This window comes from Herpailurus yagouaroundi, unplaced genomic scaffold (assembly GCF_014898765.1).
Source record: "Herpailurus yagouaroundi ecotype Mexico unplaced genomic scaffold, PumYag 163, whole genome shotgun sequence".
In the NCBI taxonomy this organism is placed as follows: domain Eukaryota; kingdom Metazoa; phylum Chordata; class Mammalia; order Carnivora; family Felidae; genus Herpailurus; species Herpailurus yagouaroundi.
The window spans coordinates 49,053,753-49,080,519 of NW_024412404.1; the positions used below are offsets into that span (position 1 = coordinate 49,053,753).

At 43.6% G+C, this 26,767-nt stretch overlaps 1 long non-coding RNA gene across 4 annotated transcripts in view; it reads left to right on the top strand.

The window, feature by feature from the left end:
- The window catches only part of LOC121037227 (uncharacterized), a 59,661-nt gene extending 33,195 nt beyond the window's left edge, over positions 1 to 26,466 (top strand). The window contains exons 2-4 of one of the 4 annotated variants that reach the window (XR_005793663.1): positions 9,886 to 12,330; positions 13,231 to 13,479; positions 23,321 to 26,466. This is a non-coding gene — a long non-coding RNA (uncharacterized LOC121037227). Of the gene's footprint in view, positions 1 to 8,783; positions 8,938 to 9,885; positions 12,331 to 13,230; positions 15,196 to 23,320 lie in introns of those variants that run through there. The other 3 variants (XR_005793661.1, XR_005793660.1, XR_005793662.1) reach the window with 3 other exon arrangements.
- Positions 26,467 to 26,767: the final 301 nt, after the last annotated feature.

Consider the following 26,767-nt stretch of genomic DNA (forward strand, 5'->3'; position numbering starts at 1 on the left):
CCAACTAAGTTTTCTGAGTTAATGCCGTTCTCCAGGGAAGCCTATGGGGAAACAAGATTTCTTATTTAATGATGTGCCATCAGCTCACTTAGTGCTGATTTTACATCACCCAACAGAGGTTTGGACACAATATTCTCTTACTTTTGTGTATTTTCCTGTGGATGGTTCCTTGGAATAATGATGTTAACACTTCCAGGAGAGTTGACACTCAAGCCTAAAGTGGGGATTATCATTATTGAAAGCATCATGATTATGCAAATCTAATCAAACTTTTCTTTTTGGCAAAATTTGTTACCATCTTTTTAAATTCATTCCATGCCTTATTCCTACCACCACCTGAATACAGTAGGCTGGTAAAGTCACTGCAGTCTTCTCAAAAAGTGACATTGAGACATAGTGCAGAGGCTAGGGGATTTTTAAAGAGACAGTTATGAGATGGGGTGGATTCTGCTGAGGTGCCCATCCGTCTGGTTCTTTGGCCTTGCTGGTGGCATGCCTCTGTACCCTGTGGTTTCCTGCACTTGCCTTCTGTGGACAGGCACCACGTTCTTTGGATCTTCTCCAGACCTTACAATCCCAAATGGAAATTATGGAACATTTTGAGGTCTTAGAGCCAAGAAGTGACCTGGGAGTGCTTTGGCCTCTCCTTCATCCCCATAGTCATCCTCAGTAGGCAGTGATACTCTTGGTAAAAAATGGCACCAACGACAGGGACAAATACACACCATTTGCTTACACTGATGTAATGCATCTTTAGAAAATTCTGCCTCTCCTATCGATCTGTGTCATATGGTGTAAATAAAATTATCGTGCTTGCTGGGCAAACACAGCTTCAAGACAATTGTTTGCCAGCCAGCATCCTGCCACCAGGCCCCTCCTGTGTACAAATTCTGGATCTGCTTAAAGAAGTGGCTTTTAATCAACTTTTGGATTATGGATCCCTGTGAGACTCTGAAAAGCTGTGGATCCTCTGTAAGAAAAACATGCACAGATGCCCACATCTGTCACACAGTTTCACGGGGTTTGCTTTAACCCTGACACAGATTAAAGTAAAACAAAATAAAACAGCAAAATCCTTCTCAACAGGCCCAGACACTCTTTAGAAAAGAAAACCAAGGCCCAGAGAAGTCAGTAGTTCATTGTGTGACAGAACTGGGGCAAGAATTTAAGTTAGTAATTATTACCTTCTCCATATTTTAGGGACTTGTTTTTTTAGTGACGCGTAGCCAGGGGTTATATTCAAAATATTGACCACAAACAACTGCCTGTGAACACAGCTGGTTTGATGAATCCATGATTCTCTCTGTCACCTGGGGGCTTTGTTGCCCCAAGATGGAAAGAGGCCCGGGAACCAGTGAAAGACTTAAGCACCAGGGGGAATTTCTAAGTAAGACAGCAGGCTGATGGGGGCATGCAGGGCCATGACCTGCCTGGGGCAGCAGCTTTGTTCCCTGCCCACAGAAGGAGCAGGCATCCAACACTGAATGTGAATGAGGCCACCCAGTGCTGACAGCTTGACCACCAACAACTGTGAGCTCAGGGATGATTCCCTGAGTAATGTGCAGTTTGAGATTTACTGGGAGACAGAGCGATTGATTCTGGTTTCCTGGGCAAGTGCCTCATATCAGGCAACTGAGTGCTGGTGTGGTTAAACCATAGCACCCACACGGTCCCGTGCAGTATCATCAACTGCGACTCAATGATGTGGACAGCGCTGCCCAGGCTGGTTGTATGGTTTGCATAATCTCTTTCTTTGCGAGATGCTTCTCCTCCACCCCAAGCAAGATTTCTCATCCTCTTCCTTAGGGTCAGCGGAACGTTAACCCTGTAATGGGACACAGAACTCACCTAATGCAAACCCCTCCCTGTTCCCCGACCCTGCTATACTCCTGCCTCCCACTTTATAGTTATGGAAACAAAGTCTCTGGGAGGAAAAGCCATGAAACGTTCAGATTTAGTGCTGAAAGTCCATTGTACTGCCCCCTGCCCACTGTCATTCACATTACTTGCTTACTGGGCCTTTAAAACAAAATTGCATCTTCGTAGGAATTTTTTCTTTGGCAACTTCCTGAAATATATTCTCTTCTATCATCCTGTGTATTTTCTGGCAAAACATATTATCAAAAGTCTCAAGTCAGAGCAGATTCCATGGGACAGTACTCTTGCAGGGAAGTAAAAACTGCCTCCTGCAAACAATCTAAAGAGTTTTCCCGAATCTGTTGTGGGCAAGTTTGTTTGGGGTTGTGCATGGGGTCTCATCTCAGAAGACCATTCCACGGCCAGAGCCACGATCTGTCCTGTGATACGTGCCGCTCTGTGGGATCCCAAAGCATTTTTGGTAGCTTTTCATTACCCTAACCTTTCCAAACTGGCAAAGGAAACATTTCCTGCCCCTTACTGTTTCTCAAAGCAAATATTAGCTTGCAGTATTTTACTCTCTCTTAGCCTCCAAAGAAATCTGCTATTGAAACGTTGGAAATGGGGATAAATGAGCCCATCCTCCAATCTGTTTACTGCAATTCCCTTAATTGCTAAATTGCCCCATGCTGTTTGGCTTTCTATGATATTTTTGGGCTTCAGTTGAGCTCTGGAATAGGTAAGGTTCTCTGGGTTGTGTCAACAGGATTATCACAAATCCTCTTTCTAATAGCTCTGCGTGCATTGGCATACATCAAAGTACTAGCTTCAGCTGCCAGATTCTCCGTATTCATGAATATCTGCATATAAAAAACAAGGGGTTTTATTTGCATATGGATTAAAACAGGATGTGGGTTTTCCTGTAGTTTATGTTCCCTAGAGTAGAGGTATAAATGTGCAACGTTTTTCCTTGCACTTTCATTGTTACTTGGGTTGTGAAGTATAGTTTTTCTTTAATTCTTTTTTTTTTCCTGATTATGAAAGTAGTATGTGCTTGTGAAAGTTGGAAAATGCCAAGTAATAAGAACAAAGACATCTTCCACAACCTTACCTCCCAGCTGCGTTTCGATGTGCTTACGTTACTACACAGTATTCCCCCCAGAAGTCTTCAGCAGACTGTATATACAGCTTTATCCTTTTCTTTAAATTCAACAATATTTATATCTCACAACATCTTCAGATGTTTTTAAGATGGTATTTGGATACCACTTTAAGGGCTGCATAGTTTTCCATCATGTGGGTGTGCCATAGTTATCTAGGGGCTCTCTAGAATGCTTCCTCTTACTATTTTTGCTGCTGTAGATAATACTTCGTTGATGATTTTTGTGCATTAAGTGTTGGGTATTTACCTTCAAATACTTTTTTCAGAAATGGTATGATTCTGGAGTGTTCTTTTTTAAGGTTCTTGATAAAAATGACTGGTTTTCTTTGTAAAATAGTGTCCCTAGCACACTACGAGAATGTTTATTACATCCAACTTCAACAGCTCTGATATATAAATAAGATATGTACATATCCCCTCATATCCTGCAGACAAGAGTGTTTTCCCATTGTTGTGTAAAACTTAGGCGTCTTTGATTACAAGTGAGATCAAACTTGTTCCCTATGGTTGTCAACCTGTATTTCTGCTTCTGTGAACTTTCTCCTCTAATAATTTCATGGGTGGTAGTTTAGGACGGAAGCTCAGCGCCACGAGAACACCAGTGTGTGAGGTTTTTCTGTACAAAACAGTACTACAAAGCCACAAGTGCCTTTCTTCCTATCAGATGGACTCTGCCAATCCTCCTTAGACATGCATGAGCTGGGAGCATTTCCTTGTATTTAAGCTGATATAAATTTTTCTGCCTAGAACTGTGGGGAGCCAGTCTTAAATGAACCCCTACAGAAATGCCAAATGTTGCTTACGGCAGTGGGGGTCTCATTTGGGATGACAGAAATAATGTTCTGTCATTAGCCTGGGGGTCATGCCAAGAGGTGGGCAATCACTGGAGATGAGGTCCGGCACAGTGGAGGTGGTCCTGAGCAGTTTCTACTCAACAGATGCCTCTAATGAGACATCTGTGCCTGAGGGTTCCGTTTAATTGGTATCTTCCTCCTCCTTCTCTGCTCCTGTCGTCAGGCAAACCAATTTGGGACATTTAAATGGTGCCTTCTCTGAAGTCTTCTTCTTAGTGTTATCTTCAGGAAATAAAGGTTCCATCTTGCAGGGCTTAGGTAACTGGAATTATTTGACACTTGGCATTTCCCAGCTTCATGGGATGGAATCCAAGAGAGACAAGGGAGAGAAGTGCTGATCATCCCATGGCCACTGTCACCTCAGTGGAACAGTGAGTGCTCCTCCCAATTGGGGGCGTGTGTTCTTGGTTGATTGCATTCAGTCATTTTGCAGATAACTAAAACAGCAAAATGATTCAATGTTAAAATCTAGAGAGTCGATGTGATCATTTCATCATCTCACTGCCTTCCGACTTATCCTGAGGGAAAAACGAATGTGCCTCTTTTGTTGTATTCATGCTGCCATTTGCTTTCTGTGTGGTCTTCAGCAAACCAAGGTCTGAGAGGAGAAGTAACTCACCCAACTCAAAAGAGAAGTGGGACTACCGGGAATCTACATTTCTTTGCAATGCATTTTCATGTACTCCTAGACTCTATGACCCACCCTCAGAAGGAGACATCCTTTGAGTCGTTTTTTCATCTCGAGGTCTCATCTGCTTACAATTTGTCGCCTTGTCCCCTTGTGACCTAGGACATTGCATATCTGAGATGGATGACTGGGTCACGGGTAATATCTGTGACTTGGGAGTGTTTTCCTCTTTATGAATCCAACAAGCCTGTGCAGCTCCCCGGTTTTCTTTATTAGTTCCACATGCTAACCATTGTGCTAGCCCAGCCAGATCAGTCACTGTCTCTTTTTGACCCCAACCCACAGCTGTATATTTTGGGGCTCTATAGAGATTCCATCTGATTCTAGTTTAGATTGATGCCCCACATAAAAAGAAGTCGAGATGGAATTTACCAGCAGGAAGTCCTGGGAACAGGAGCCCCATAAAGAGCTCAAACCACGGGGGCAGGTCAAAACCAAAAAGAAAAAATGAATCCATGTGTACTTACAGCTAGAAGTCACCATGTGTGTGAGTGGTTTCTTATGGGATAGAGGGTAGATTAAAGCAAACAGCACAACTGAAAAACAAATACTAAAAAACAAAAACCCCCACATCATCCTTTTAAGTGTGGGATGAATTTGGAAGCAACATTCGTTCATTCATTTAACAAATGCTTGTTGAGTATCGTCATCTGCCAGCCGGCAATTGTGCCAGACTAAGAATAGAGGCAAGATGGTGGCATGTGTTCTGTTTGGGCCTGGCCCAGGAGGCACAGATGTAAGAGAGGAGCTAAAAGAACAGGATAAGCCAGAGAGATACCTGGTGGTTTGATGGGACAGAGAGGGCAAATCCCAGGTAGAAGGAATATATATTAGCTTCCTACCGTGTCACAAACTGCTGCCACAAATTACCACAAACTTAGTGTTTTGAAACAACCTAAATTTATTCTCTTACAATTGGGAAGTCAAAAGTGCTAAGATGGGTCAGGAGGGCTGCATTCCTTCTGGATGCTCTAGGAAAGAATCAGTTTCCTTGCTTTTCCTAGCTGTTGGAGGCCGCCCGCGTTCCTTGGTAAGTGGCCCACCCTCCATCTTCAAAGGCAGCAGCTTCGAATCTTCCAGTCTCTCTCTGTGTCCCTCTGCTTCCCTTATGATGTTACTTTCTGTTTTATAAGGACCCCTTGTAATTTAAAATACAAAACAGATGGGGGTACCTGGGTGGCTTAGTCGGTTGAGCGTCCAACTTTGGCCCAGGTCACAATCTCGCGTTTCATGAGTTCAAGTCCCCTGTAGGGCTCTGTGCTGACATCTCAGAGCCAGGATCCTGCTTCGGATTCTGTGTCTCCCTCTCTCTCTGCCCCTCCCCTGCTCATGCTCTGTCTCTCTCTCTGTCAAAAATAAATAAACATTAAAAAAAATTTTAAAGTACAAAACAGATGAACATCAGAGAAGAGAAGCAAAAATAATATAAAAACAAGGAGGGGGACAAAACATAAAAGACTCTTAAATACAGAGAACAAATTGAGGGTTGCTGGAGGGGTTGTGGGTAGGGGGATGGGCCAAATGGGTAAGGGGCATTAGGGGGGGACACTTGTTGGGATGAGCACTGGGTGTTATACATAGGAGATGAATCACTGAAATCTACTCCTGAAATCATTATAGCACTATATGCTAACTGACCTGGATGTAAATTAAAAAAATAAGTAAATTTAAAAAATTAAAAATTAAAATAAATTAAAAAAAAATAAAAGGTGACTACATTGAATTGAACTGGATCATCCAAGATAATCTCTCATCTCAGGATCCTTAACTTGATCACGTCTCACAAAGTCCCTTTTGTCATGTAAAGAACATATTCACAGGTTCTGCGGATTAGGGTGTAGTCTTTAGGGGTCATCATTCAGCCTCCCATAATATAATAGCAAGGAAATGGGATATTTTGAGACATGAAAGATGATTTTTTCCAAATGCCTACGTATACACATTCACATAAGTACATGTGTTGATATCTTCTTGATATATATTTTTAAATTAACAGACTATTTTTAAAACACTTTTGGGTTTACAAAATTTGAGTGAAAAATACAGAGTTCCCACGTACTCCGTGATACCCCTTCCCTCTGATTAACATATACATATTAACATATGCATTAGTGTGGTATGTTTGTTACAATAAATGAGCCAATATTGATATTATTAACTAAGGTCCATAATTTGCATTAAGATTCATTCTGTTGGACATGCTATGGAACTTTCACAGGTGTATAATGACGTGCACACACCATTACAGTATCATTCAGAATAGTTTTATTGCTATAAGAATCCCCCATACTTTACTCATAGCGATCATTTAAAGTTTTCCTTTTCTGAGTTTTAGTAAAACTTTGGACCCTTTTGCACTAATGAAATGTGTGACTTCCCCTAAACACTATAGCCTAGTGTTCTCAGGTGTGCTATAACTTGTCATGACCCCAGATGAGATTAGTTTATAGTAGAAGCTTTTGCACTGGAGACAGTGGTATGCCAGAATCAATCCATCATGACCTGTGAGACTCCATTGTATGCATCTCTTTCTAACTCTGAATTCAGCGAGGTCATGCTGATAGTTTGAAATCAACCATGGTAGAAGTATTTACACCATGAACATCAGCAAATTCTACAAATCGGATCCCCTTCCCTCCACTGGCCTCAACCCCCACCCCCAAGAAAGCCAGTTATTAAACACTGACCAGCACACGACTGCCTGTAGTTCTCCCATTGCCCTTTTATCATGGCTGTGAAATGGCAGAACTTCTTGCCTCTTTACTCTTGTCCCACAACTAACCCCCATCCCAGATTTGGAATGAGAATATACATCTAAAACGCATCCATTCTTATGCTGTGTAATCCATTTTGCAACTAAAAGCCAGTGTGAACTTTTGTCACATCATGTCATTCTCTCACTTAAAACTTTCCAAAGGCTTCTCGTGGGATTTAGGATAGAATCCTGACTCCATATCATGACCAAGTCCCTTTTTATTCCACTAGTCCCCTCTTACATCTTTCTCCCTCTCACTTACCAGGTTCCAGTTATTCTGGTCTGCCTTCTATCCTTGGAACATGCCAAGGTTGCCTACCCATAGCACCTTCGCACACCATTGCCCTGCTAGGAGTGATGGCTGATTCCCCATCATTTACTTCTCAGCTCTTGGACGTCTTTCTGTGGCATTGCTTTTTATTTTTATACCCTGTTTTATTTCTTTATAGTACAATATTTGTCACCACCTGAATGGATCTTGTTTATTGATTGGGTTACTTGTTTATAATCTATCTCTCCTCAGTTAGAACATAAGATCCATGAAGGTAGGCACCTATTTTATTTACTTTTAGGCACCATGCATGTGCTGATGTACAACCACTGTGGATGCTTTATAAATATTTGCCCAGTGAACACATATTTATCCAACAGAGCAGTATCAGCCTTGTCTCTGTCCTCAGAGAGCTTACAATCAATCCACTGGTGCCCTTGAAGCCAGGCTGCCAGCCAGATTAGAGCAATGGCGTGTTCTGGGACACAATCTGCAGGGACAAACTCCAGGTTACGAACCAAGAATTAATTACAATACCAAAGCAAGCCAGTGCATTTATGTAAATTAATTGAGTTTAACTTAATTTCCAACTAGACTGTAGTCCTTTTTTTCCCCCTTTGGGGATTTTCCACTTCATAAGGTAAAACAGAAAAATTGTTCAGCTTTCCATCAAGAAGTTTGTTAGAAACCAGGGCTGATTCTGGAACTACTGATGTCACAGTGGGGAGGGAAAGGAGGACAATAACTTTTCTGAACCAGTATCTAGTCCGACTCTGTTGCCTTTTTCCAAATGTCTTTCTTGGTGATGCCGAAGAAGCCTACTTGCTTTCATCAGCTAGAAAGGGGAGCTGCTCAGCCAGAAGGTGGAACCGCTGGCAGCTGTTTCCCAGAAAAGCCATCCTACATTCCCTACATCTAAAACTTCCACTGAAACTTATAGGACTGAACTTTGACAAGAGTGAAATGTCTTTAGAAATCTTTGCACCATCTTTATTCCTGAGTCGCTGCTGGTCTCTGGCACTCCAGTCTCAGATGCACAGGGAAACCTGCCCTTGTCCTGAATCCATGATGCCTTTTCCATCAGACTGCAGATCCCCATAAAATGTGCAAAGAAGTTGACTCTTGCTGCATTGACTCCTCTCAAGAAAGTGAAGGTTGCCCCAGCCCCCTCTCAAGCTGTCACTGAGAACAGTACTGGAGGGGTGGATTTGCCAAATGTCTGTCAGAGCCAATGCTGGGGGCAGTGTCAGCAGGGAGCCTGAGTTACCTTTGGTGACATGATTTTTTCTCCTCCCTGTTCCCTTCGACTGTTCTGAACCAATGACACAGATCTCAAGTTCCAGGGGACAGGTAAGTTACTCACCAGCTGATTCTTCCAGTAATTGGTGAGAATGAGCAAGACCTCTCTTTTATGGGCCTTCCTAAACCCACTATGGAAATAGGGGGCGGGTGTATGAAGTTTGCTTCAAGGAAGTCTTACTCAGGGAGTTGTTTGTCATGAGTGACACTGGCATTTAAGTTTCTCTCCTTTATTACCATAAAATACCTCCTCAGCATAGACCTGTTTCTCTCACTGGCAAACTTGTCAAAATGGCTCTCATGAAAAGGAAACAGAGAATGGGAGAGCCCACTGATCAGAAACTTTGAAATAAGTGCTCCAACTTTGGATATTCATATCTATGATTTATGCTACTGTTTGCAATAAAAAGCAATAATAGAAAATAATAATGAAACAGAACTTTATAGATATTTCTACACTTGCATCAGAAATCCATCCTGCCCCCATGATTCCAAGTTGAGGATGGCAAGCCTTTAATACATGGGTTTCACTTCCTCTGCCACAGCAGACATTGCTGAATGATTACCGCATTCTTTCTTGTTGAGCTGAAATGCAACAGAAGAATCCCTTTGGATATGGTGTTCTTAGCAGCCACTATAATTCATCAGAAATGTTATGCAAGGGGCACCTGGATGGCTCAGTCAGTTGAGCGTCCGACTTCGGATCAGGTCATGATCTCACAGTTCATGAGTTCAAGCCCCGCATCAGGCTTGCTACTGTCAGAGGGAGCCTGCTCTGGATCCTCTGTCCCCATTTCTCTCTGCCCCTCCTCTGCTCATGCTCTCTCTCTCTCAAAAACAAACAAATTTTTTTTTTTAAAAAAGAGAGAAACGTTATGCAAAATGGCACCCGTTTGCCAGCCCTGTTCTAAGTTAATAAGATCTGTATGTGTGTGAGTGCAGGTAGCACTTGGAATGTCCTCAGCTGAAATGCTCTCACGTTTTCAATTTCCATTTCAGATGCATCTTTTTGGGAAAACCGTTTTCTGCCCAAAGGAAATCAGCTTTCCTGTTTTCTGTTGTTATCAATATTGCTGTTTGGGTTCCCTTGAGTGTGGATTAAATGGCAGCTGAGAAATCTTGTTGGGACCACCTCTTCCCATTGCCTTTCGAAGTGAAGTCTTGACAAGAAATGAGTTCTTCCCAAAGATAAGTACATTGGAGGTTGGGTCTGGTGGTAGCTTCCTAATGAATTTGTGGTGCACAGATCTGTCCTTGAGCTATTTTCTGTAATGTTCTCACTGCAGTGTCCCATGACTGATCTTATTTCAGAGAATTGTATGAGTTTTGCAGCAAATTACAAGGAAGGCCTGGTTCCTAAAATCAGCTGAAGGCCAATTAAGGTTTCTTGGGGCGCTTTCCTTCAGCTGCAATGTCATCATAAATGACTCTCCAGTGCAGTGGAAGGCTGACATTTTGTAAACTAATACTATATTTTGGGAGTGATTAAAATCTCCATCCCAGTCACCTGCCTGACCAACTGCCAGTGGCCACAAAACAAAAGGATTACAGTCAATTCATATCCATTAGGAAAATGACGTGAAACACTATTGGTTTAGGCTCAGTGGGGCTTAATCTGATTTCAGGAAGAAAGGAGAGGTGTGCAATTAAAGGAGAGAGGAAAGGCAGAAAAGAAAATCAAATGAGAATTTTCCCCCAAAACCCAAGGCCTTTTTGGTTTGTTCATTTCCATAAGGATTTATTAAGTACCTGTTGAGTTCTTCCCACTATGGTAGACCCTGAAAGGGAGGAAGGAGAAAACACTAGCAATGCCTGTCCTCAGAACTTGCAGTGTAGTAGGGGGGAAATGCTACACACTGAGGAGGTGGCCAGAGAATTAGCAGATTCATGTTAGTAGGAATTTAAAAATATTCTTTAAGTGCCTGGCACAGTTGGAAAAGGAAAAGAAGATAAGTGAGAAGGGATAGTTGACATCTACATGCTCTTACTGTGTGCTTCACATTAAGTTTCACACATATTAACTCACCTTTACAACAGCCCTACATACCATTATTATTCCCGCTTTACGGATGAGGAAACTGAGGCCCACAGAAGTGAAGAAACTTGCCTGAGATCACACAGTCCGCAAGAGGAAGAGCTGGGGTTTGCATACAGCTAGTCTGGTCCTAGAATCTGAGGTTTTACCATTATTCTATGTGGCCTCCCAAGGTGATGGGGTATTCCTGGCCCATGAGGATTTTCATTCTCCATGGGGAGATGAGGTCTAGGTGTGGGGATAATTAAGCTACAGGTAGAGGGTGTAACAGTGGAGGCAGGGAATAGAGTGATTGATGACTTCAGAAAGGTGGGTGTGCTAACTGAACTCTGGACATGGATGTGTATATGTTGGGGGAAGCTCTGCACAGAGGGATAGAGAAGGTTCTAACCCAGGAAAAGAGCACGAGCAGAGGAGACCGAAAGAATGGCTACAATTTGCAGTTACTTGTTTGTAGTTGTCTAAGAAGAGAAATCATTAAATCAAAGGGTGCCTTCTTACAAGGACAAGGGTTTATAGCACTGGGGACAAGAGCAAGGATGTGGAATCTGACAGACTAAGTTTAAAGTTCGATTGTGTCACATGCTCCTCAAGTGACCTTGAGAGAGTTACCTAGCCTTTATCTGCAAATGCAAGATAGGAAGAACGGCTATAGAAGAATTGGGAAAGTCTCTCATCTTGTAATGGAGCTCATTTATTTACTTCTTCAAAAATATTCATTAGGGAACCAATTACCTGCCATGTGCTGTGCTAGATGTTGGGACAATGAACAAGGCAAACATGAGTGTTGCTCTCTTAGAGCTTGTATTCTAACTGGGGAGGCAACACAATAAACAAACAGTAATCTACAACAAGTAATCTTAGGATATGAGAGGGATTTTGAAGAAAACATAGGGTTGGGGCCAAGTAGAATTAATGGCTTTTACTGTGCCAAGGACAGTGTTTGTCAGGTAGGAGGCAATCAAAACACAGGAGCTTTCATTTTACATTTATTAATAGCTCCGTCTTGAAATTCAACATGTAAGAGGAAGCCAAGGTATCAGATACTCTTTGCTGCCTACCAGGAGGGCATTTCTCCTTTCACCTTGCTTACAGACCCCTCTTTAATCCAAGATTCATCTTACCCCCACGGGCAAGGTGTTGGGGTTACAGGAAGCTCAGGATGGATGTCTACATCTCCAAGGAACTATCACTTTCTACCAAAATGTGAGAAGAAACTCTGGAATGCAATGTCATGAATGGGAACTGTTGTGTATTCACTGCTTTCCCCCCAGTGCCCAGGACAGTTCCCAGCACAGAATAGGGGCTCAACAAATGTCTGTGGAATTATTAAACAGGTCAGTTGAAATAAACATGGATATATTTTAGAATCACACAAGCATGGCATAAAATTTTAAAAATCCAAACAGGTAAACATATTGGGAGTGTGGCTTTATATTTTCTACCACTAGTGACATTTGCTGCAAATGTTTAAAGAGCTGCCTCTTAGGAATATCCCACTTGACTTTAATTTGAGCCTTATCACATATCATTAAGACCTTTTCTTAGTGCTCTTTCCCGCAACACATTTCTATGCAGACAGCCCTTGTTCTCCGGGCCAGCAGTAGCTCTGAACAAGAGGGAATACCCCAGCATTTGCTTCTGAACTCCTTTTTCATGAGCCAAATCAGCATCCTCAGGCCAAGATAACTAGAAGGAAATGGGATCTTGAATGGCCCAGTTGGGTGGCCTTTGCTAGTGCTATTTCTCTCACCTAATCTTGTTTCCTCTTGCTGAGAGCATCCCTCTCTATCCTGCAAAGCTTGCCTAAAAGCCCACTCAGCTTTCCCCACTTCTCTAGGCTCCAGCGAGTGGGCTCTCATATCTCATAATCTGCATAGTATATTATCTTATCTATCAAAGGAATTAAAACACCAAATAGCAGCACAGGACAAAGCCAGGCAGAGCCCACATCCTGTTTCTCCAACAGGATGTGCATTCTATGAGGCAGAGGCCACGCTTTCTGCCTCTTTGTATTTTGTGTTGTAATATCTCTGGGTTAAGTCCTGGTGATGTTCTTAATGCTTTTGGAGACTCAGTGTCACAGTTGTGAAATGTGAACTGTACTAGTAACTCTTCTATAAGGTTACTGTAAATTTTGAAGAGATAAAAAGTGTAAAGGGTCTCCACAATATCGAGTACCGGTTCACATTCCAAAGCTCCCCTACTGTTATTAGTACATGGCAAGTACTCCATCCTTATTAGAAGATTTATTGAATGATCCACTCTCTGATAGCTGAGAACATATTCAATCCTCTTGCCTTATCTAGATGGCACTGTTCCTGCTGCATTTGAAACATGGGCTTCCTCAGACTCTGCTCTGAAATTGCAATGGAGGAGAAACCAGTGGTTTCAAGAAACAGAAATGCAGGGGAAACTGGGCCAGCCTCAGCTCTACAAGGGTGGTCACCAGCTCTGGGCCTGACAAGGGCCACAGTACAAGACGGAGACGAAGTGCCGAGTTCCCAGAGGCTGTTGGTGGTGGCGAGGCCTGTACCATGAACGGTGTCTTCTGGAAGGTGAGATTACCAGAGCCCAGGCACTCTGGGGACTCTTGGAGGGTCACACAGTGAAGAAGTCTGATAATCACCAGCCCTCTGGAGGGAAGTGGCTGATCCACAGAAGCCTGTTCCTCTACTTTGGTCGTTGTTACGGGTCTCACTATAAAAGCACTCAAGTAAGGATCAGTCAGGAGGCTCATGATCATTATGATTCCACTGTCTGCTGAGACACAAACCAAACCACTCAGATACAAACAGCCAAAAGGTCATGACTCTGCTCACCTTTCTGGCCTGAGTCCTGGGCCAGTGGTGACCCCCAACGCGTTGCCCATGCCAAAGTCTCTTACCACACTGAGTCTACCCAGAGGACCAGGGCTGTAAATGGACTGTGGGTGATGCTGGATGATTCTTTAGAGGCCATTGGCGCTACCTCCTCGTTGTACAGATGGGGAAACTGAAGCCATGTAGGGGGAGAAGGGAATTGGACAAATCACATGACCCACTGATGTTAAATTTGGACTTGATTCTCCATCGTATTCTCCTTCCAACACTAAATGTAGTTAGAAGCCTGCTTCTGCTCAGAAGATGGAAAATGGCCTCTGACAATAAAAGCTGATTTTTAACAACCAACCCAAGAAAAATAGAATGCTTCAGCAAGTCTTTGGCCTGGATCCAGAGAGATCTTAGACTGTGAAGGGATGGATGGATTAACTCTTACCACCCTCCCATCCTGAGCTCTTTGAGATTTTGTTTTGTTTTGTTTGCTTGTTTTTTGTTTTTGTCACCTATGGGGTTTGCAAATCCACAAATTTGGTTGTCTCCTGTCATGTGGTTGTTACAGGAGCATGGGCCAGCAAGAGGTTCACATGATGGTTTAATCAATACTGCAAATAACAATAATATATGATAGCACATGTGCTTACTGTACCAGATGCCCTTCTAAGTCCTTTGCATGCATCAACTCATTTAAACCTCACAACTCTTATCAAATCAGTTTACAAATGAGAAAATTGAGGCACAGGAAGGCTAAGTAACTAGCCCAGGATCACCTAGTTTGTAAGTGGTACAAGTGAGATTTGAGGATAGGAAGTCTGACTCTGGAGCCATGATGCCTTACTGTCCTGGTTGCAGTGAGTGGCACTTTAAAACAGGGCTGTACTGTAATTTTTAAAAAAAATCATTGATTACAAATTCTGTCTCCCTGTCCTCAGGGGCTAGCAGTGGAATGGACCCTGAAAGGTAGTGCCTTCCCTCCCCCACCTTCTCCCACAGTGCTGTGGGCATTAAACCCTATCTCCCCTGCCGCCCCCTCCCCTCTCCCCGCCAGGTAGTTGCCTGCTTCGGCACCTTCAGAGGCTCTCCTGCAGAGGCACCAGAGGTCACTGATGGATTGAGCTTTTATATTCCCTTGGGGCAAAATGTACAGCTTCTTGGTCCTTCAGTGGAAAATAGCCATTTGAACTCTCTCAACTCTATGAATCTCATGAACTGGGTCTCCAGAAGCCACTTGCATGACAGGAAACAAATAAAAGGGGAGCCCACTCCTCTTCCCCAGAGGAGGGGTTAGAAGGCTGGAATAATTCATCATAGTCCCCACCCCTCCCGCCACACACACACACACACACACACACACACACACACACAGAGCAGTGCTCCACTCTGTCAATGGAACATTCGTGTTGCCTCTGAATTATGTGCTTTTGATTAATTTCTAAGGAAAAAAGATCAGCTTTGCCAGAGCCTATGTTGTGTTTTCTCTAAATCAGGGCAAATAACATTACTTCTGCAAATGTTGCCATTAGAATAGATTTATATTTACCTAGAGAGGCCACTCCTGAGAGAGATGCAGTGAGAAGTTTATGCTACAGACAGAATGATCTTCTCTGCTGAAATGCGATTTGCTGCAGAGGGCTGTTTGGGGTTTGGATAAATGAGAAAGATAAACACGATGACTGCTGGTGGTTTTCAGTAACACGATTACCCCTGGGGAATAGATCTCTCTCCCTCTTTCTGTGTCTCTCATCACTCATCATCTCTGCAAAAATTTTCTGAAATAGAGGATTGAGCTGGTAAGGCCATGACATATGCTCACGTCCACACCCACATCTCTGCCCATGCCCTCGGTCACATGTGCACACACATGCACAGGTGTGCCCAGACACCTTCACACAGTGGCTTTTGGACTTCAGCTTGGGCAGAGGAACACTTTTTTTTTGTCACAGTCATCTTTCCTCTACCACCAGGTGGAGCATATTGGGCCCTCGAGAAACTACCAATATGTTGGCAGGAAGCAATTTGTCCCACAAGACAAAGCTGTGAGATTCAGACGAAGCAATAACAAATTTAGCTCTAGAGCCTTCAGGTGCTCAAAGTTGCACTCTCATGGTTTCAGGCTATGGAATAAAATTCTTCAGTGAGTGTAATTGGCTTTGCATTGCTCCCGTGTATTTTGCAACTCAGAACTGGAAAGTGGACCCAGGAGTTCTAGATTCAGGCTCTGTCCTCTGTCTTACCTGTGTGGAGCTCTCATGCATGTCCTAGGCTGTTCTGGGTCTCCAAAGAGGAGCCAGATATAGTCCCTGCCTCAAGGAGCATCAAAGCATGACCCCAAAGAAGCTGAATGTAGGCTCAGAAAGTAAGAGGTACCGAATGAGAGGTGCAGGGAAGCTGCCCTAAGGGAAGCATCATCTCCGGCTGGAGAAGGAAGGAGGAGTACTGGTCTAGCCTTTGAGTTGCTCACGGAGGATATGGAAACTGTGGACAGATGATGATGGAGGAGGGAAGGCATTTCTGGCAGAAGAAACAGCATATTTAAAGGGAGACAGAGGACAGCGGGGGTGTGTATGTAGGGGATAATGGACAGGCACTCTAGGGCTCAGGGTACATGTGTGGATGTAGAAGAGAGGAACATGGGTGGACAATGAAATGACTTTTCTGTGTTGCCTTTCCTGTCTTCAGCCACTTCGCTTCAGCCAGTGGAGTCACCCCCAGATTGATCAGAAGCCCCCTTTCCAGGTGGCAATCACTCTTGCCAACTAAGGGTCATAAGGGCTCTGTGCTCAGGACAAGGCACCAAAGTGGAGGATGCCCAGGAGAGGAAACATGTCTTCTACCTACCTCCCTGTTGCCTTTGCTGAAACTCTTCCTTTCTATCTCCATCTGTTTAAATCATACTCATCCTCCAAGATGCAACTCAAATGCAAATTTCACAGCAAATTCTTCCTTAATGTTCCCAGCCAGAAGCAATTATTCCTCCTCCTGAGCCTTGAAATCCTGTGTTCCTCTGGGATGTTGATGGGATTCTCCTGTAAACAGTGGAAACCCCCAGATGCTTAACTGTGCCCTGGCGCCCAAGTTCAGTATGATCTCTGTGTGTCTATTCCTGTAAAAAGTTCTTATTATGGATCTTAAGTCAACTGCTGAACTGGGGCTTAATAAAGCATAAAATGTGCAAAACTGAGAAGATTAAAGGGTCAAACACTGTAGCTCTGATCTTTGAGTCAGCTCATTGGAAATGTGGCCAGCAGGGTGAGTGTGACAGCTTTGTTCCCACTCTTCTGATCGGGAGTCTGGGAAGGGACCCATTTCTCCTCAATCCCCAGGCCCTCCTGGATGGCTGGCATCTATACAGCGCCATCTGGATTCTTCCAACTGGCTCAAAACCTAACTATCTTCCCTCTCCACAAACATGGCTTCTTCTCTCTTTTCTACTACTTCAGTCAACATCAACACCATCCACACAATTGTGCGATTGTACAACTAGAAGATATCCTTGGCCCCTCCTCTCCCTCACCCTCCATTCCCAACCGACCTTGTAACTTCATGTACATCATTCAGATCCATCCCCTTCTTCCCACCTTTCCCTCCAGCCCCCTAACCAAATCATTGCCACCCCCTCCCTGGATAAGCCCAGTAGCTCCTAACTGTTCCCATGCTGTCTGGCCTCCCTCACATCTGTTCCCCACGGGTCAACTAGTTTCCTGTCAAATCTACGGCTCATTTTTGCCCTCGCTCCTGCAACCTGGCCAGGGCCTCCCCATCGCTCTCAATGGGGCTGTTATTGCAGCCTGGTAGGTCATGGCAAGGAATGGGAAACCATCCTCTTCAGTCTCATCTTCCCTGACTCTGTCTCTCTGCACTGTCAATGTCCTGCCCTTTCCTCCTGACATTTGCAGACTGCCTCTCTCTCTGCCTGGGATGTGCTGCTACTTTTCTGTTTAGCTTAGTCCTTGGTTTTCAGCTTCCCAGTGCTTCCTGGAAGTCTTCCTCTATCCAACAAACTTGACCATGGCCTTCTCTTATGGGCTGCAAAGTGCTCTATGCTTCTTGCTCAGCACCATTGTCATGATTTATAATTAGATAATAAGCAATGACAAGATTATATCTTTTCAACTATAAGATGATCTTTAAGGCACTTCCCAGCCTCATCAAGCTATCATTCTAACCCCCGGGTGTGGCACTGAGAGCTCTTTCTGGCCTTACCCTATTTCCCCAATCCCATTATAGCCAATCCTGGTTCCCAACACACACCCTCTGCTAAGTGTTGGGGGCTGTTCTCTCTTCTGGACTTCCAGCCTCCCATGTACACCTACCCCTGTGTAGAATTTCTGAGGCATAACTTAAATCCCAACCTTTCTTTGGTGTGTTTTCCTTTTAAATGGCTTCATCCCTGTGCATTAGTTAGGATAGGCTATGTTTTGCTGCAGCAACAAATTTACCTCCAATTGCAGGGGCTAACACACAACAGAGTGATTTCTCCTCCAGAATAAATATCCAGTGAAGTTCAGCAGGAGGCTTTTCTCCTCAAAGAAACTCAGGAACATAGGCTGATAAGGCCCTCATAACCTGGAATGCTGGGAAAAAAGGGCATGTAGAAAGTTCACGTGCTCTTTTTGTTTCCATTGGGAAGTGATACATGTCACCTCCAACTGCAACCTATTATCCAAAATGAATCACATGGCTCTGCCTAAATGCAGGGGGCAAGGAGGTGTGGGCGGCATCTAAGTATTCCCTAGGGGCAGATGCCTCCACCAAGGCAAGTGAAATATTAGTGCAACTAAATTCTCAAGGAAGGTTTGCTCGTAGTCGACTGCATACCTATTGATTTTCTTTCTGTTTTGAACACAAACAGTATTTTATGCCTGGAGATCCTATTAATTGAGGAAAAGCTAGACTTTGGCCCTGCCTTGATATCATCTCTGTATTACGTTTGTCTTGTCTCCCTTACCAGATGACAAATGCCTTTAAAGCAGGGACCCTTTCCAATATTAATAAATAACTCCCTCAACCAGCAGGAATAAAGGAAAGAGCTGTAGTAGGAGGAGAGCCTTACCTCTGGAAGTTTGCATGATGTTAGGCTAATTATTTAACCTCTGAAGACAGAAGAGCCTTGGATTTCAGAGCAAGGGTATAGGACTTCCTTTGTTTAAATACCAACTCTGTCACCTACTATTTGAGCAACTTTGGGAAACTTAAGGCCTCAGTTTTCTCGTCTGTACAGTGGAGATAATAAAGTAACTACCTTACAGGGTCGTTGTAAAAATAACGTATGCAGACTTCTTTGCTTGGTGCCTGGCATAGGTTGAGCACCCAATAAGTGTGAGCTCTTGGTGGCTGTTCTCTGAACCCTGGTGTCCTCAACTGTAAAACAGGCATAGTGAATTCTGCCGTGCTTATCCCATTGCCTGGGTGCCAAATCAAAATGAGCAGATGTTAATAGCACATTGTAAATTGCAAAGTGTCACATACTATTAGGTGTTTCTACTATTATTAGGTAATTCAGGCATAAAGGAAATAAATCCCTAACGCAGGGCCAGGCTCGGAGTAGGTGACTAGTAGATATTTGTTGACATGAATTAAATATAATTATTGAGAATAGGAGGCTTTGCTATTTAATATTTTTCTATTTAATATTGCTTGGCACCAGATATTAGCCCTTGCCCAGGTACATTCTTGTTTGCATTTCAAGGGGAAAATGCTCAGCACACTTCTTGGCACATACAGAGATGTCCCTCCCAGTGGCATGGGCATTCTCCAGGCCTAGGAAGCTGTGTAGCTCCCTCCCTTTTGTCCCCAGCCATCATGCTTTTTGTCTCCCTGTCCCAGTGGCTTTTTGTCCCCCTGTCCCAGTTGAACCAGTGGTCCTGCTGTTTGCTTGGTTGCATCAGTATCACTGGAGAGAAACTAGAGAGAGTGTCTTTGAAAGGGGAAATGATCTGTTACGTCCCTGGACCAACTCATTTTTCACTTAAAGACAGGGCAGAATGCATCATATTTCTCTCTGAAGTCTTTATTTTCCTGTCAATAAAAATCTTGTTAGCTGCCTGACTGGGCAGGGTTTAAGATTGGCATGTTTATCTGGTTAATCCTGTGTCTGTTCCTTTATTAACCTTTGTTTGGTGTCGGACAGGAGTGCAGGGATAGGTATAGTCAACAGTCCAAGGCCGTTAATTTGGTTTGGAATCTTGTCCTTTCATGTACTTGACATTCGCCATTCATCCCACAAGGAACCATGAGGGACATAGCAAAGCATGAGAGGGAGCTGTGGATATTCATAATGTGGAGGGATGTGGGTAAGAGCATGTTCTCTGGAGTCAGATTGCCTAGGTAAGAAGTGTGTCTCCATCAACTTAGGACATTTCTGCACCTATTTCTGCTCCTAGTTTCCTCCTGTTGTTAAAATAATGAACATAAAGTACTTGGCTCAGTGCCTGGAAAGAAGCAGGCAGAAAACGTTAGACTTGATACTAATTATTCACTTCACTGAGGATTAAAAAGCACCTGTTATGTGCCAGGGGCTGTGTTGAGTGCTTGGAATGCATGCAACTCCCTGTCCTCATGGAGTTTACACAATGAGGATGAAGAGGAAGATGAAGATGTTGGTGATGACACCGAAGATAACTCCTACCCTCCGGGAGCTTAAAATCTATTGGGGGAAATAAAATGACCTCCCATGTTGCCATGGCCTTACCCTGGGATACTTGCGGCCCAATAAATTTCCCCTACTGCACAGTGAGATCATTGAGAGTCCAAAGATTGTTCTATTCATTTCTGGACGTCTACTTTCTCGTTTTCTGAGTGTATTAATGTTTCAACCTCATGATAAGGTGTGGCCAATCATGGGTGAGAAGGATGGCTCATGGAGGCCCCATTAAAGCAGAGAAAATATGTTGGGCATTGTAGGATATAGTTCATTCATTTATTCGTCTGTTCACTCAGGAATACTTCCTGAGAACCTAGGAGGTAGCAGGAACCGTGCCAAACATTGAGGGGCACAGGGATGAATGAAGCATGGTGCCTGGTCACACTTCATCAGGCCAATGACACACATGAGTGACTATTTCCCTAAGGTCAGTGTGTGACAGATTGATGCCTCCATTTCTAGCCTTCATGCCCTTCTTCTACAGTATGGTTCCTCCCTTAGGGAGGAGGGAAGGAGTTGCTCCTGATAAAAGTGTGTTGGTCAGAGAACAACCCACTGGAACACAGACCAAGGAAAATGATTCTATCCTCTGCCATTTGACTGGAACAGTGTTAGCAATGCCAGTGTCTCTAGAGAGGAAATCAATTATGTGAATAACTGACCTGTAATTCAGTGAGAAAGATTTGACCCCTGAGTCACTACCATTTATAGTCGATACTTTGAGAGTTTGTCATGAATGACAAGAGAATGTTGATATGATAGCAACTCCAGAATCAGCTGGTCACCCTTGGGTGCCATACTTGTATCACAACAAATTCGTGGTGTCATCTTGTCAAGGCCCTGCTATTAAAGACAGGTTGAGGTCTCTGGGATGGAGATGACCTCGTAAGTGATGAGCATGTGAGAAAGAAGGAAGAGAAGGATGAGGAGGAGAAGAGAAGCAATGATGGAACTTTACTTGTATAGTGCTGCCCATTCTGTGGGCAGTTCTGTGTGGTCATACAAACAACCCCATAGAATGGACAGAAAAGGCATGTATCTCTTAGTTTCGGCTTCTTCAGTTGTAAGATGAGGCAAGAGATGTTCCCAAGGTCTCAAAACTAGCAAGTGTTAGAGAGCTCTCCAGACTCTGAGCTTAGTGCTTTCCCACCAAACTAGCCAGCTCATGTTGGTGACATGGATTTGACTAAGAAGACTTCTGGATGATTAGATGGTTTCTCTAGAATACTAGTTTCTCAAAAATATTAACGATCTCTCTCTCTCTCTCTCTCACACACACACACACACTTCTGTCAAATATGTCAGTGAATTACCAGAATAAGGAAAGTTAAATGGGTTTATCTATTGTAGGACTTCTCAGTGCCTTTATAGGCTCACATGACAAGTGACTTCTCGAGATGATTCAAGATAGTAAGAAAGGATAAGGTGACTTCCTCAGTGATGGAGTTCTGTTTTCATGGATTACCTTGTGAGGAGTAGTTTTCTAAGACATGTATTTGCAGAAGCCCAGCTTCAATTTGCAATTTCCTTCTTTCATTCCCTCTAAAAACCTCTGAGAGACACCTCTGTGAACCAAGGAGGACGGGAGTGGTGGTAGCCCAATGTTTAGGGTATATTTGTGTCTGACCTGGGCACCCATAACGTGCAGCCCTCTGTTTTTACACAGGTCTGTCCTAAAGCCTAATTTCTCCATAGAGAAGGACTGACCTGGAGGTCAGGAGGTCCTGCTACCACCCAGTGGTGTGACCTTAAGCAAGTCAAGTTCCCATGTTGGTACTCAGATTTCTCTTCTGTAGAAAGAAGAGAAACACTGTTAAGATGCAGCATCTTGAAGCCCACCCCAAAGATTGCAGTTGAGTGGGTTTGGGGTGAGGCCCTGCAGACTATAATTGTCATGCCAGGTGATTTGGTATGAAAGCCTATCTACACTGGGGCCCTGGCAAGATTTATTCAGACCAGTGAGGACCCCAGAGCCTCTGAACATATGACAGAGCTGGGATGAGTGTTACATGTCAGGTGTATTCACCCATCTGCTGCCTGACTCACCGAGAAGATGGGCATCCCCCGGCCCACATCTTCTTCTTAAGTAGGCTTTACTCTTCTCTTTTTATTCCCTCTAGTTGGTAATTTTTCACCAACAGCCCTCTTGGGGGGGAGAGAGGAAGATCCCTTTGTTTATCTAGAATTCACCACCTACTACAAGGCATTAAAGCAACCCATAAATGGTATCACACTTCCAAGTGTGTATGCTGGAAGTAACACCACGGTGGTGGTAAAATACATTTACAATCTGCTTAAGAGCCGTTTTGAAATGACGGGTTCTAGAAGTTGGCTCTTTTAGAAAGTTTTTCTACAAAACTGAGAGTTATATAATGCCGAGCTCTGTTCAGAGGCAAGCTGCCAAAAGTCTTGGTCGCTGAAAGAACAATCACTTTCCAATTTCACTTCAAACCAGACATGGTTAAGGAACTTTAAAATGAGGGAGATTTTCAAGTGAACATAAATTACTTTGGTAATCAAACATGAGTTATTAAAAAAAAACCTTCTGAGAAATGAAGTAAGGCTGGGAATATGAGAGTACTGAAATCCTCTTCCCTCAGGGGAAACTGGCGGAGGGAGTCTGCCGATGGGTGAAAAGTTCTGGGTGCAGTGTTCCTACTCCTGAAAACAAGATGGTTCTTAATAGCCAAGGGTATGCAGGTGTACTTCTGGTTTCTTATGCTTATTTTCTAGATACTTGTCCTCATCTTGTACACATGCTCTTCACCTGGCTTTTTCACATAAAATTGTAACACAAATGCTTACATTGCTACAAATCTTGTCACAGAATATATAACTGCTGCATTGTTTCCATGGCACAAATATGCTGTAACGCATTTAACCATTGCTCTCTTGTTGGATGTTTCGGTTGTTTCTATTTTTTTTTTCTTCTTGCAGGAGAAAATATTGTGATGAACTCTCAGAGCCTAAAGAGTTATTTTCTTCAGAGAGATTTTAACATAGAGTGAGTTCTAGTACCAAAGCAGTGTATTCGCCTCTATTTTCTTTCTTTGTTTATTTTCTTTATTTCTCAGAATGTCGGGAAGAAGTTTGAAGACAGGCTGGCCCGAATTCACAGCCCAGGAGAGGTCTGACTTAAAAATAAATCCTTGTGTAAATTAAAAAAAGAATCTAAGCAAGCCTATCTATAGTGTCAGGATGTTACTGACTGTTAATTGATAATATATATGGCTTAATAAGAAAACCATAAACTGAGTTCTGTTTAAGTCTTTAAATCTTTTTCTGCATATATAGCATTTTTTTTACTCACTTATTACAAAGTATCTCACATAACTCACCTAGATGTTTGGCCAGAGTGAATTTTATGTAACATTGATATATGTCATCATACTGAACTTGTGTATTAGACATGGAAATATACTGAAACATGTAATTTCTCATGTTGCCATTAATACCCATTAAGAGAGTTGTTAAGAAAAAAAAAAGAAAGAGAGTTGTTTAGTTATTATTTGACCATTGTTCCGACTGAAGAACCGAAACACCAAACACCTGGAGGAGGGACTTGTCTAAGTTCACAAGGCTAAGTGCAGGCAACACCAATGCCTGGGGCTGTGTTTCCTAATTCTCAGACCTGCAGTTAATGGGAACACTTTATCACACTAAAGTAAATCAATTTTCATTCTTCCATTTATCTCTGCGTGCAGTGAATGACAGAGTGACTATACCTAACAGGGGGTCAATATCGAGATGCTGGAAACAAAGAGATGAAAAAAATGATTCCGTTCTCAAGAAGCTACCATTAATAATGGGAGAATCGTAAATGCCAATGGATGACCAGCAATTTGATTATGCATGACTGTTACAGCAGTTAAATATCGAGGGCATGCAGAAGGCATGTAGGTAACCAGCAGGAAAGTCAGGGAAGGCTTTGCCAAGGCAGAGACATCTGAGATTATCCTTAAAAGAAAAATATGTTTACAAGGCAGTGAGTGGGGGTGTGTGTTGGGGAAGGACACTCAAAACGGAGGGCACAGGAAGGTCATAAACAGAGAAGTGTTAAAGGGCATGGGCTGTCCTGGGAACGGTGATATAAATTCAGTGCCGTCGGGTCCTAAGATGTGTAGGGTGCATAAATGGGAGACAAGGCACGGGAACTGGATGCCAGAAAGCTTGTTGGTCATTCTGAGAAGTTCAGACTCAGAGCATGAGGTGAAGAGACTCAAGGGTGTGTTGCAAGTTGTGTGTGTGTGTGTGTGTGTGTGTGTGTGGGAAGGGGAGACATAGATTTTGCAGACAACCTTACCTGTCAATGAGGGTGGGCGATATACTAGAGAGGCTGACACTCGTAGCTGGGAGATCATTTCCAAGGCCATTGCAAGGAGGCAGGTGCAAGACCAGGATCGAGTCTAAGCCAGTGACAGCCATCATGGTGAGAAGCGCCAGATGGAAGAGGCACTGACAGAACTGAGTGTCTATTAAAGGCAGGGGGTAAGAAAGAATTGGCAACTGAGGATAATTTTAAGATATTTTTTCAGGGAAAGTGGAAAACTAGAGCCGGGAGATACAAGAAAGAGAAGGAGCTTGAGGGATGGAAGGTAAGAAAGGGAGCTACCTTTGTGGTGTTGGAAGGGAATCGAGGTGGGGGCACAGCCGCTGAAGATGGGAGGCTGTGAGCCGGGCAGGTAGGGCAGGACACAGATTAGGAATTGGGTCAAATGCAGCTTGTGTAGTTGAAAACATGGGACGGGGAGGGGACCATCCAGAGGCAACAAGCAGAAGGAAATAAGAAAAGAGAAAGAACCACACCTGGGAAATGCCGACCTTCATTAAAAAGAACTCAGCAAAGGAGACTGGGAAGAGAAAAGAGGCAAGAAAAAGCAGTAATTTGGAAACAAAGGGAGGAGAACTTGTTTCTCTGCCTAAAAAACTTCCCGCTAGGAAGACAGCAGCAGGATAAGAATCACCCAGCAAGGATTCTTTCGGCCAGTAGATAATCAGGACCGGGGACCACGGTGGTGTAAGCCCAAGGTGCTTGGTGGAACCAGGAGGTGTGCTGGTTCCAGCTGGACATGGGAGACTGAGGTAGATGGTGCGGCCCTCCGGAAAGGGTCTCAGGAAGCTGCTTCGCAACTTGGCCTCTCTCATTTCCTAAAGCAGGTTGGGGGAGAGAAGAAAGAAGAAGGAATGATCACCAAGCCTCGCTCACTGGCTTTCTCGTACTCCTCCGTCTCCTTGATGGCATTTATTTCACCAATGCTATGAGGTGGGTGGGGGAGAGGAATGGTATCTGGGGAACCCTTTCCTCTGTCCTCATGTTTTCAGGCTTCTATCCCAGACCCTTCCAGCCTCTCTCTTACAGAAGCTGCTTCCTTGTTTCAGTTGGTAGGATGGCCAAGGGTCTGCACAGCCTTTGGCCCACTGTTTTTTCCCAGGTGACTTAAGACCATAGAATCCCTGATTCTCTTCTTGTTTTGGAAGTGACTTGATCTGTCTGATGCCCATTATCCTTTTCTATGTCGCCAAGAGTAACCTTTGGGGAAGGTAAATGGTTATGACTGTTTAGCTCTTTTGCCCTAATTTGGTTTGGTTTTTGGAAAGGGTGAAATATTAGGAATCTTGGGAATTACTGGCTATGAATCCAGGCTGAATTCCCAAATCCTGACGTGCCAGTTATTAAACTGACGTTGACCCCTCAATTCCACTCGTGTCTGGTTTTATTTTATTCAGATTCTCATTTGGAGGAGAAGAAAAGCATTATTTACTGACCTGCTCAAATCCCAACATATGCTCATTTTATATGTGAGGAAATTGAATTCATTCAGCTTGTAAATGACAGAGCAGGGATTAAACCAGAGTTTAAACGCGGAGAGTCGGCCCAGGCTCCTTGTATTTCTATTCTTCCATGCTTCCTCCTCAGGTTGAAATTATATTGACCAAAAGAATAAAAAAGTATCCCAGTCAGATGACATGATTCCAGTTACAATGAGTTATGAATTCACTTAAGCCAGCTTCTGATGTCCTGCTTGCTCCCAGGCTATCAGTTCAGGAAACACTCTCTAGCATATTCCCACGAGGTATATTCTAAGATGCTCTTCTCATCGTCCCTGCTGGGAAAGAACTGAATGTTAACACGCCAAACACTCTCCCTTTCCCCAAAGATTCCATTTCTTTTGATGACGCCAGTTGTCCTAATGGGGAACAGGAAAAGGGTCCAGTTTCTTTATAGGACCATTCAAACTTTTTCCCGGGGCAGGATGATCCTTGGGAAAACAATGGCAATTTCTCTGCAGGTTCTACCATGCCCTGGGCTCTAGACTGTTTCTTCTCATCCTAACCATGACCCCAGCACCCCCCTTCCTGCCCCTGCCCCAGAAAGGGCATGGA